The sequence below is a fragment of the Gracilinanus agilis genome, chromosome 1 (assembly GCF_016433145.1).
Source record: "Gracilinanus agilis isolate LMUSP501 chromosome 1, AgileGrace, whole genome shotgun sequence".
In the NCBI taxonomy this organism is placed as follows: Eukaryota; Metazoa; Chordata; class Mammalia; order Didelphimorphia; family Didelphidae; genus Gracilinanus; species Gracilinanus agilis.
This window is the reverse complement of record NC_058130.1, coordinates 240,276,735-240,289,029: the sequence shown is the minus strand read 5'-3', so window position 1 is coordinate 240,289,029 and position 12,295 is coordinate 240,276,735.

The following is a 12,295-nucleotide window of genomic DNA, read 5'->3' as shown; positions in this document are numbered from 1 at the left end:
ACAAAAACAATGTAGCCAAAATCAGAAGGGAAACAACAAATTGGGAAAAAATCTTTATAACAAAAAACTCTGACAGGGGTCTAATTACTCAAATATACAAGGAGTTAAAGCAATTGTATAAAAAAATCAAGCCATTCCCCAATTGATAAATGGGCAAGAGACATGAATAGGCAATTTTCAGGTAAAGAAATCAAAAGTATCAATAAGCACATGAGAAAGTGTTCCAAATCTCTAATAATTAGAAAAATGCAAATCAAAACAACTCTGAGGTATCACCTCACACCTAACAGATTGGCTAAAATGAAAGAAGGGGAGAGTAATGAATGTTGGAGGGGATGTGGCAAAATTGGGACATTAATGCATTGCTGGTGGAGCTGTGAACTGATCCAGCCATTCTGGCTGACAATTTGGAATCATGCTCAAAGGGCTATAAAAGAATGCCTGCCCTTTGATCCAGCCATACCATTGCTGGGTTTGTACCCCAAAGAGATCATAGATAAACAGACTTGTACGAAAATATTTATAGCTGTGCTTTTTGTGGTGGCAACAAATTGGAAAAGGAGGATATGTCCTTCAATTGGGGAATGGCTGAACAAATTGTGGTATATGCTGGTGATGGAATACTATTGTGCTAAAAGGAATAACAAACAGGAGGAGTTCCAGGTGAACTGGAAAGACCTCCAGGAACTGATGCAGAGCGAAAGGAGCAGAGCCAGAAGAACATTGTACACAGAGACTGATATACTATGGTAAAATTGAATGTAATGGACCTCTGTACCAGCAGCAGTACAATGATCCAGGACAATTCAGAGGGATTTATGGTAAAGAACGCTGCCCACATTCAGAGGAAGGACTGCAGGAGAGGAAACATATAAGAAAAACAGCTGCTTGAACGCATGGATTGGGGTGGACATGATTGAGGGTGTGGACTCGAAACTACCACACCAATGCAACTACCAACAATTTGGAAATAGGTCTTGATCAAGGACACATGACAAAACTAGTGGAAATGTGCATCGGCCATGGGTGGGGGGAGTGCAGGGGGTGAAGGGGAAAGTAGGAGCATGAATCATGTAACCATGTTAAAAATGAATATTAATAAATGTTTAAAAAAATTAAAAATGGAGAATTGCCAATTTCCTTGGATTCACCTATTACAATAGGTTTACTTCCCAGATATGAAATGGAAACTCATAGATCTGAAATAACTTCTTCAAAGTACCACAGATAGTTTTGGTAGAACTGGGACTAGAACTTAGGTCTCTTGATCTATAGATTGATGTTTTATTTTGTTTTTTTTTTCATAAAATCAAATCTCCCTCTCAATATGATAATCACATTTTCATGATGAATATTATTGTATTTTATACCTATTTGGGACATCACAATAAGAGTTAGTTGTGATACTTGTGTTCAAGAAATCCCTTTTTGACCTAAAGTATGCAACAAAAATAAACCAGAATGAGAACTTTCAAGGGCAGTGAACACAGGAGCTCAAGAGGAATCAAGTGGAATTCTTTGAACAGCACTTTGCTTGCTATCCAGTTTTCAGGCCTGTGATATCATTAGCAGCCCTTTGTTCTGGATTATTGTCCTCTTAGTGAAGTTGTGAGCCTTACAATATCAATAGCAGGTCAAAGCAGCTAAAACAAGATTCCACTGACTGAGTGTCAAAATGTCAAGGCTGGTGTAATCCCAAGCACTTAACACAGGCAATACTTGTTGGAAAGGCAGGAAACCTGATGTCTGCATTCTAGCAGTCTTCTCTCCTAACTCTTTAGAATCCTGTCTGAATTAAATTAAATCACACAAAAAGTGCCAAGAATTAAGGTGAAGCCTTCCAAAATCAGATAAGAGGTGTGAAGCTTTTGTGGGGAGAGCCCATGAAAAGGTAATAAGTCAAGCATTCAATTTGTCAAAAGGCTATTGGAGAGTGGAAGCATCTTAGAGAATACAAGATAAAAATCCCACCTTGACTGCCAAAAGAACCTGCTGGAGAAGTAGATCTTTTAAGAAAACAAAGTGGCAAATGCTAAGGAAGAAGAGAAGAGGCACAGAAAATGTTTTTCCCCTTAATATTCTCTAAAGCACTTATTACAAGCATAAATGAGAAAGGCCGGCCACATCTTAATTTATCCCAAATATTAACTCCCCATGTTCTACTTTGAACCACCATACCAACAGCAATAAGAGTACTTTGCATATATAGAGAGCCATCTTTTCCTAGAAATTCAAGGGCATTATGAAGATAAATCATTTAATTCACCAGAGTATTTGTGGTGAATAAAGGTGAGAACTTATTTTTTTGATTTTTCTTGTTTTAAGGACAGAAAAAATAAGTTCTATGAGGCTGTCACACAGTTACTGTTACTGCCAAAATAGTCAGATAGTTGGGAAAAAGTTGCTTATTTTGAGAATATTTCACCAAGCACCAGTAGTTTGCAAAGTTTTCAGCTGTGAATGTGACAGAAGCTTGAAAGCCCTTTTTCTCCTTTGTTTATAGTTCACATATTAATAAACTCAGATATAACTAAATTTTCTAACCAAGTTTCAAAGTTTTAAACTTTCATCACCTTCCATTCCTTGCTGTTTTATTTAGAAAAGTTAAAATCTATGCATGAAGTAAATTATATACGGTGATATTATCTGTGTCAGCTGGCATTTTTCTATAAAGGGAAATTTTGGCTGCTGCAGAAGCCAGATTTTGAAAGAAAAATGGAGAGGGAAGGTAACAGGCCTTTATCAAGTGCCTATTATGTGCCAGCCACTAAGTGCTTTTCAATTATTAGCATATTTATTCTTATTTGAAATTTACTTTGTGCCTAGTTTATACCATTGATTAATTCAACAGTGAGGTCTAGGAATTATTCATACTTATTTTACACCCTTGGCTGATTGATTCTACAAGTCAATTAAAGATGTATTCTCACTTCCCCATAAAGGTAAAAAATCATAGACCATGTTATTAAATGCATTAATTGTGATGGGGATAGTTGAGTGACCAATTGAGCCAAGAAGTATATGCCACCAAATTTGATTGGAGGTGCATAAATCCTTGTTCTTACACATGAAAGAAATCACATCTACAATTACAAAACAAAACAAAAACAAAAAAATTGAGAATATCCAATCATTTAACATCAATCCAGTTTAATTCATTTCAGTTAGTATCTAATTGTCCATATTGTAATATTTTGTGCTTGTATTTGTTAGCTTTGGTTTTCCATGTTCCATATTCAAAATTCATCATAGAATATGTGAATCGTCATTGTGACAATGTGAATGACTAGAGAAAAGAAGGCTTAGAGGGAACATGGTAACTATCTTTAGATATTTTGAAGAGTTTCATGTAGAAAAGAGATTAGACTTGTTTAGCTTGGCCCCAGAGGGAAGAACTAGGAGCAATGAATAGCTATTACAAAGTTTGTTTTGGTCTATATAAAATGTTCCTAATGAATAAAACAGTCTAAAAGTGACATCGGCTTCTACTAGAGGTAGTGATTTATCAGTCACTGGAGACTGGTTGGTTATTTGTGAGGTCTATACAAGGATTTCCTATTCAAGTATAGATTGAGTACTCTTATATCTCTTCTAGAATGGATATTTGCTCATTCTGCGATCTTGCAAAAATACCAGAGATATAGCTTTGAATTCCAAGGGTTTTCTAACATAGGACAATCAAACATATCTGTGAATAAGCTTACATTTTTCTTCTCTTAAGTGCAGGAAATAAAAATTCTCTGTGACTAAGGCATTAGTTAGTATTGCTGTTAAAGGAAGCAGCTAGTGGGAAAGAGTTGGCCATTTCTTGAATATTCTTTAAGATATCAGAAGAGAGTACACAAGGAGATAAGTACCTTGAGGTGTACTGTGGTGCCTGAATGTACATTAAGGCAAAATCTGGAATTTGTGGGTTCAGGAAGTGGAATTGCACTTGTTTTCAGAAGTGAGCCAGATTGCCCAGACCAATAACTTGGTCAAGTTTCAAATGCAATAAGTTTACCCACTGCTGAGCCTAAATTAGGATATAATGATTCAAGTGCTGAACTTGGAATCTAAAGGACTTGTTTTCTAATCCTATCTTTCATTCTCCTTGGCTGAGTGATCATGAGCAGATGGCTTAACTTTTCTGAACTTTAAGTTCTTCATATAAAAATGTAGATATTAACTATAATACTTCAAAGGTATAAGGATGATATTAGAAATTAAGTCTTGTTATATTTGTTTAGAGATAAGAAGTGAAGAAACTGGCTGGAGAAAGAATTGGAGTTTAAAAAAATCTGAGACAGAGTGTCACTTTTGAATGTTGACAGTGTGTCGGGGAGGTGTAACGGTTTTTCTGTGGCACTTATTCTCTCTTTGTGGCAGTTATACACGGGGTTTGGCAGTTATTCTGAGGGGAAGTGGTTACTCTCTCTTGCTCTAAGTGCTGGGAAGAGGTGACATCTTTTCTCTCTCTCCTCATTGTCCGAGGTAGAAGGAAAGGAGGGAAAAACGTGAAGGAGCCAAGTGATTTTTCTTTTCCAACTTGGGAAACACTAGGGATTATCTATTGCTGTTTTGTAAATTGTTTTTTATACCTGAGAAGACCAAAGAAAGACCTGGTCTTTGGTTTGGAATCTGAGACTGCTAAGGCTCAGAGTTCTAACTTGGTTCTTGCTGAGGCTCAGCCAGCTAGCCTCTGCTATTTCTAAAACTTGGAGACAAAGTTTAAAATTGCATACTTTGTATAAGGATAATAGTATTAGTTTTATTGTAGAATAGGGAAAATTTGTGTTAGTCAGTTCAGGAAGAACCAGCGTAGCCTGTGGATACAGGAGAAGCGGTTCCTTGCGGAATCGGGGAATTTTATTTGAGTGGAGTTAGAATCTCTTAGAGTTAGAAATCCTTTTTTATCCTTATATTCTCAATAAATAATTTATTTTTATATAACAAGAGTCTCCTTAGCATCCTTTCGCTTGGCCCTGAAGAGAAGTTCACTTAAGAGCTTCACTTCAATTATTTAAACTGAAGATACTTTGTAAGCACAACAAGCAGAGTATCAAATCAGTTTATAATCAATAATCAATTCATTCACTCATTCTTTTTACAAAGGGTCATTTAGACTCAAAGTCATCTATGTAAAATTTTAATGATCTTTAAAGTATTACATAAATGTCAGTTATTATTATTGTATATAATAATTGAGAATTAAAGAACTTAACCAATTAATTTGTCAATATATATTTTTGGTATTATATGCTAACCTCAAGTTAAAGACATTGCCTTAAATTGGTAAGGAAGGCCCATGTCTCTTAAATTCCTAAGTTGTTTTCTAAAAGATCATATGCAATTACAGGAAGACATCTTTATGGCAATACCTTATAGATTTATTCTTAGGAGCAAGTGGTCACTGGTCTGGGATGAAAGCAGATTGGAAAGACAGACCCAGAGGAAATGTTTGTTCCTGAGCCAGGGCAGAGAATTTTGCAGCTGGGAAATAATGAACTCTGGTTGAATGGAAGGAAAATGGATTTCTTCAGTACAATCATTAATAGGTAAGAATTTGAGTCATTACTAACTTGGTATGATAGTCATAATAATTCTGGCTGCTAAAACTCATATATCGCACAAGTAGGCATAAAGTTTGGGCTGTGCATAATAAGTATGCAGAGGGAGGGTCAATATTGATGCTTGCCGTAAGATTTAAATGGCTCATCTGATCCAAAGTCAGGTATACCTTTGATATACAGTAGGAATAGATATAACTTTAAAGTTGCTTCTGTGTGTAAAATGTCTGTGGCATGACACATGAGCTTTCATCAAGATAGATTGTCAAGCCATGATGAACTGGTGAATTTTGGGGAAGAAACAGGGTTCATTAGGGGAGAAGCTAAGAAGGTTGATCATAAACTAAAAAAAAAGGAAGACTTGAATTCAACATACTTTTATTAAATGTCAACTATATGCCAGGTGAGATACCATGGCATGGTGCAGAGCTGGTTTTAAAGTTAATAAGATCTTGGTTCAAGCCTTACTTTAGATATGTACTAATTACATGACCCTGGCCAAGTCACTAAACTTCTCAGTGTACTATCAACTCTCTAATATGATACAAATGAGTGTCATGAGAAGCAAATTAACTCAATCTTGTGAACAATGATTTCATTTTTTGAACAACTTCCATTTTGTTGTTTTCCCATAAATCACCTGATTTCAGTGAATTCCACTCACTCGCTCTTCCCTCCAAACTTGGAAAGTCTTTTATCTTTCCTCCAATTAGAAATCAGATTACCCTACACTAAATCCTGTTTTACATCCTGTTTATAGTTTTCTTTTAATGCATAAAAATTCTGTGCAAAATCTGTCTTCAAAGTATTTGTGCTTGCTGCAGGACCTTTAACTTGATTTATTGTGCTTATTTTGCTAATAAAAAAATTACATATTTCAGGCTTTGTTTCCTTAGTTATTATGAATCCAATCATGAAAATTTCTAATTTGAATTGGTAGAGAACACTTCCACATTAGGAAGTTCTACCACACAGATACACTTAGCAATTCAACAATAGACAAAAAAAGTATGCCAGGCACTGTTCTGATCCTTAGGGATAAAGACATGAATGAACAAATCTTTGCCTTCAAGGAGCTTACTTTACATTGGAAGAAAATCGCATATATAGAGATGAATAAATATAAAATACATACAAAGTAAATACAATGTTATTGAGATTTTCATGGCAAGAAAACACTAACAATAGGGAATAGAAGTTTTAATATTAGAATTTAGCTACTTTTGCCTGTTAGGTTTGAAAGCAGCCTAACAAGCTGCCCTTATTTTTTAATGAGTCCTAAAACCACTTCAAGAGACATAAAATAAGAATGTATTTAAAATAAAATTCAAGTAAATTATGCTCATCAGGTCACCTCTGCCAGCAATTTTATTACATTTTCAAAGAGCCTCTGGGTCAAAGGCAAGCCATATGTTTTGACCTCAGTGGGTTTTATTTTCCTGAGTCTAGCACTCTCCTTAATTATACTTTAAATTGTTTCTCTGGGTTTCTCAGAATAGAGAAATGCATGGAAATTAATCTCATGTTTTGGAAATGTCAGTGGTAGATTGTTAGATTTAATATTTAATTGACAATTTCTTAAGCAATCAATGTGCTTAGAAGCACATTTGGTATAAGAATCTATCTGTGCCCAGAGGGTTGGAAAGGGAAAAAATGGGGCATCATTGGTCCAGTTGGATATTTTAATGAATCCAGTCAACCCACTGGAAATCATCAATTGTTACAATAGCCAAAGGCATTTTATTCTACCAAATGATGGTTGATTTTGGTCATGGTATATAGAAATCAGCATTGTCTTTGCATTTATTCTCAACATTTTAACCTACTGAACCCAACATATTAACCGTTGAGTTTTCTCTTTCCATTTAGTTTTGATCAGATATAGGGAAAGAATAGAAAGCTTTATAATTATAACTTAAATATGCATGTCTTTGTTCCAGTCCTATAGGGTATAGACTTGGGATCACATTTATACCAAATCAGGGACAGGGGAGAGGTTGTTTTTTTTTCCCTAAAAAAAGCATTTTGTTTTAAAGAACTGCCCATGAATTTCTATTTGTATTATTAAAGTATGAAAATTCATTTTTTAAAGTTGATATTGTTTTTGCTATATGGAATGATTTTTTTATGTCATTGGTAAAGGGATTTCTAAGCTAAACAAAAAAAGGAAATGCCTAATAATTACTATCAGTGGACCTAACTTTTTGTATAGCCTGGTTAAAAGCTTGCTGTTAAAGTATAACCAATAATTTAAAAGGAACTTAAATGGCATTTTCTTCATGAAGCTTTCTCAAAGTTTCTTTGGAAGCTAAGGAGCATACTGGATGGAGCCTTAGGCCTGGAGTAAGGAAGTTTTGAATTCAAATATAGCTTAACAACACATACTAGCTATATAGTCCTATGCAAGTCATTTTCCTTCTGTTTTTTCTCAGTTTTCTCAATTGTAAAATAAGAATAATAACAGAACCTACTTTGGAGGATTGTTGTATCAAATAAGAGAATATTTGTAAAGTGTTTGGCACTGTGCCTATTACATACTAAGTCAGTGATGGAAAACCTATGGCACGGGTACCAAACAGGGCATGCAGAGTACTTTCTATGCATATGCAACCACCCTCCCCCCTAAACCAGAGTTTGTTACTAGAAAGGCAGAGGGACTTGGGCAGAGCCTCTCCCCTCCCCTTCTCCACTGTGCCTGACAACATTTTTTCACATCCCCCATCCCTCTGCTCAGCAGCCCAATGGGAGTGCACTGGGGTAAGGTACGCAGGCAGCAGAGCTGGAAGGGAGCAGAGTACTCAGATCACTCCTCTCCCCCTCTCTACAGGTGCTGAGGACATTCCTCACTTTACCTGCCCCTCCACCCCCCAGCAACTCAATGGGAGTGTGGGGTAAGGGGAGGAGGTGGGCTGTGCCCAGCACTCAGTATCGGGGATGGGCATGGCACTCAGTCTGGGGGCAGAGGTGGGGCCCAATACTCAGTCTCCCAAAGGTTCAACATCACTGTACTAAGAGTTACATATATACTTATTCCGCCTACCAATTCCCTCAGCCAGAAATGTGTTCCCATGTTGAACACTACTAATCACTTAGTTGGCAATTCGCTTGTGTAATTATAAATCATTTTGTACCACTCTTATGTATGTTCTGCTATATTCTATTAGATTATTAGCTCCAGGACACAGGCTATGTTTGATACCATTTTCATGGCTTGCCTTGCCCACTCCTCACCTTTCCAAGTACTTGAAATATTTTGATTGCTTTTTTTTTTAAACCCTTACCTTACGTCTTGGATTCAATACTGTGTATTGGCTCCAAGGTAGAAGAGTGGTAAGGGTAGGCAATGGGGGTCAAGTGACTTGCCCAGGGTCACACAGCTGGGAAGTGTCTGAGGTCAGATTTGAACCTAGGATTTGAACCCATCTCTAGGCCTGGCTCTCAATCCACTGAGCTACCCAGCTGCCCCCTTTGATTGCTTTTTAAAAATTGTGAAAGTTGTGTTTTCCAGTTCTGAAATAACCAACTCATGGTCTCTAAATAACTGATACCCTTTGATGGCTGAGAGGGAGGAAGCACAGCAAGCATAAAAGGATGTTACCATTAACAAAGAATTGTTTGGAAAAAGAAAATGAAACAGCAAGAAAATTCTAAAATATTTTATTTATAATATAATAGATAATAATTATCATTTATAATTGAAATATTTTTCATAAAATATTTCAGAGACCTGGTATGTCCATTGTCTCATTCAGTCTGAAATTCATTTAGGTCTTTGATAAAATAAGTTACATGAACTACCATGTTAGTAGTTTACAGAATTCTAGTTTAATTCAACAAATATTTTATTCATTTACATAACCTATTATACTAGGAGCATAATATATTTTATTCTCACATCATGTATGCATTATATTTTACTGAACTGAATTGGAAAAGGATATATATATACATACATAAATATATCATATATATCATATATATAAATAGCATGTTTATTTAGTTTTCTACAAAGTAAAAAACATTTTCCTCACAATGATCTAAAACAATAGTGAATTCAATTCTTTTTATCCCCATTTCAAAGCAGAGGAAACCAAAACTTAGGAAGGTCAATTTTTTTTTCTAGAATAACATAGATAAAAATATCTGCATCAGGGTTGGAACCCAACAGTTCTTTCCTTGTGCACATGCTGTGGTAGACACCAAGGTTGATTAAAATGAGTAAAATAAATTTCCTAAACTCAAGAAACTTGCATTGTGATAGGCAAGCTAGGACATGTTCCCAAAACAACTATAATACAAATTAGAGTTGAAATCATAAAACTAGAAAGATTCCAAAGAAAAAAGATCACATGGGGGTAGGGGGGAAGAGTCCAGGGAAATTATCACAGAGAAAGATAACATTTGTGTTGGGCCTTGAAGGATAGATGGGATTTTGATAGGCAGGAATACAGCATGGGCAAACTAGAATCAGCCTTAGGAGAGGACTTTCAGCAAATTATCCAGAAGAAGATAATTATATTCCTTTAACTGAGTGACATGGGGAAACGTAGACAAAGGTATGACAAATAGTAATATTGCCAAGTGTCTGCAAGACCAATGCAAATTCTGTCAACTAAAGTGATTTTCAAGAGATCTAATTATTTATGAAAACTATTTGTAAGACTGTTTTATATAACTATATACACATAAATATTTTTAAAATGCAAAATCAAACGTTCATGAAATATAGAATCCAAATGAGAAATTGCTGTGATGATGTATGAAGCCATACATCATCACAGCCAGCTGTCACTCTAATGATGTATTAGGGCAATAAATCACTAAGTATGACACGTTGGTAAAGTATTGCTCAAAAGAGAATAGTGGCTAAGGAAAACGTGATCCAAGATAAAAGTTAAAGAGTAAACTATGGAGAAGCAATTACTCTGATGCCAAGAAAGAAGAAAAGGACAAAATGCTTCTCAACTTCTTAGTTTGGGAGATAAACATGTCAAATACAGCTTTGTAAAATTTTGGTTTTATAAATAAATTAATTTCATTCCTAAGGGATGAAAATCCTGAAACAAATTAACTACATACACTTTCTCCAAAAGAAACAATTATACAGGTGAAATCTGGGGTAAGATGAGGATGAAAATCTTCAAAGGCAAAAAAAAAGAAGTAACAAAAAGGGACTATAAAGCCTGAGATGTGTGCCTAAAAAAAGAGAGGATTGTCCATATTGTCAGTTAACCAACTATAGTCAGTAGTTAATATAATCAGACCTGCAAAGATCATCTAACCTAGTTAAAATCACTCAGTTTTCACATAAATTAATTGAAGCTTAGAGAGTTTAGGCCCCTTGCTCAAAATCATATAGGCAGCAAGCTCCTATTTGAAGCTAAGTTCTTTTACTGCAAACCCAGAGCTCTTTCTACTTACTAGATCACTTTTCTGTGATTGACTATGGCAGGAGGATTTATAAGCCTTATTGTTTTCATTCAGTCATATCAGACATGTCTGACTCTTTGTGACCCCATTTGTGGTTTTCTTAGCAAAGATACTGGACTACTTTGCCATTTCCTTCTTCAAGTCATTTTACAGATGAGGAAACTGAGGCAAACTGAGTTAAGTGACTTGCCCAGAGTCACTAGCTAGGAAGTATCTGAGGCTGGATTTGAATTCAGGAAAATGAACTTCCTGATTCCAGGCCTTCCACTCTATTCACTGTACCACTTAGCTACCTGTTTATTAGCCTACTCTACGTATTAAAATGCACAATAATAGTATACAATTATTATACCTATGATGTGCTAAGTACTATGCTAGTGACTAGGAATACAAAGACAAAACTGAAAACTGATATTTCTCCTCAAGGAGGTTACATTCTGCTGGTAGCATTTTCCACTTTGTTGGTTATTTTCTATAGGAAAATATGACTATAAGAATGTGAGGAATAACATTAACAGGTATAAAATCAGAAAATTCTTTGCTAAGAGGTGGCATCTGAGCCTTTTCCTTACACTGCTAGCTGTTAAGAAAGCTTAGATTTATAAGAAATAGTTTTTAGAAGGCAGAGTATAAAAGGGAGCTGCCTGGCACGCAGAAATATAGTTGTGAATCCTGTAGAGAGCTATCTCCATTAAGTCTAGGCAACATACGTAATTGCTTTTGTATTTACGTTGTGTTCTTATATATAGATAATGAATTTCTACATCATCTTCCCCATTATGCTTTAAGCTTACTAAGGGTATAAATAGAGGCAGCCAGGTGTTGGGCCTGTCTGGAGCCAGGAAGATCTGAGTTTAAATTTGGCCTCAAACACTAGTTATGGGACTGTAAACAAGACACTTAACCTCTGTTTGCTGTGATCCTCTGGATAAGGAAATGGCAAACTACCCTAATATCTTATACACAGAGAATGATACACTGTGGCACAATCAAACATAATGGACTTCTCTACTAGCAGCAATGCAATGATCCAAGACATTTCTGAGGGACTTAAGAGAAAGAACACTATCCACATCAAGAGAAAGAACTGTGGGAGTAGAAACACAGAAGAAAAACATTTCCTGAATCACATGGTTTGATAGGGATATGATTGGGAATGTAGATTCTAAACGATCACCCTAGTGCAAATATTAATAATATGGAGATAGTTCTTGATCAATGATACATATAAAACCCAGTGGAACTGCTCATTGGCTACAGGAGGGTGGTGGGAGGAGGGAGGGAAAGAACATGAATTTTGTAACCATGGAAAAATA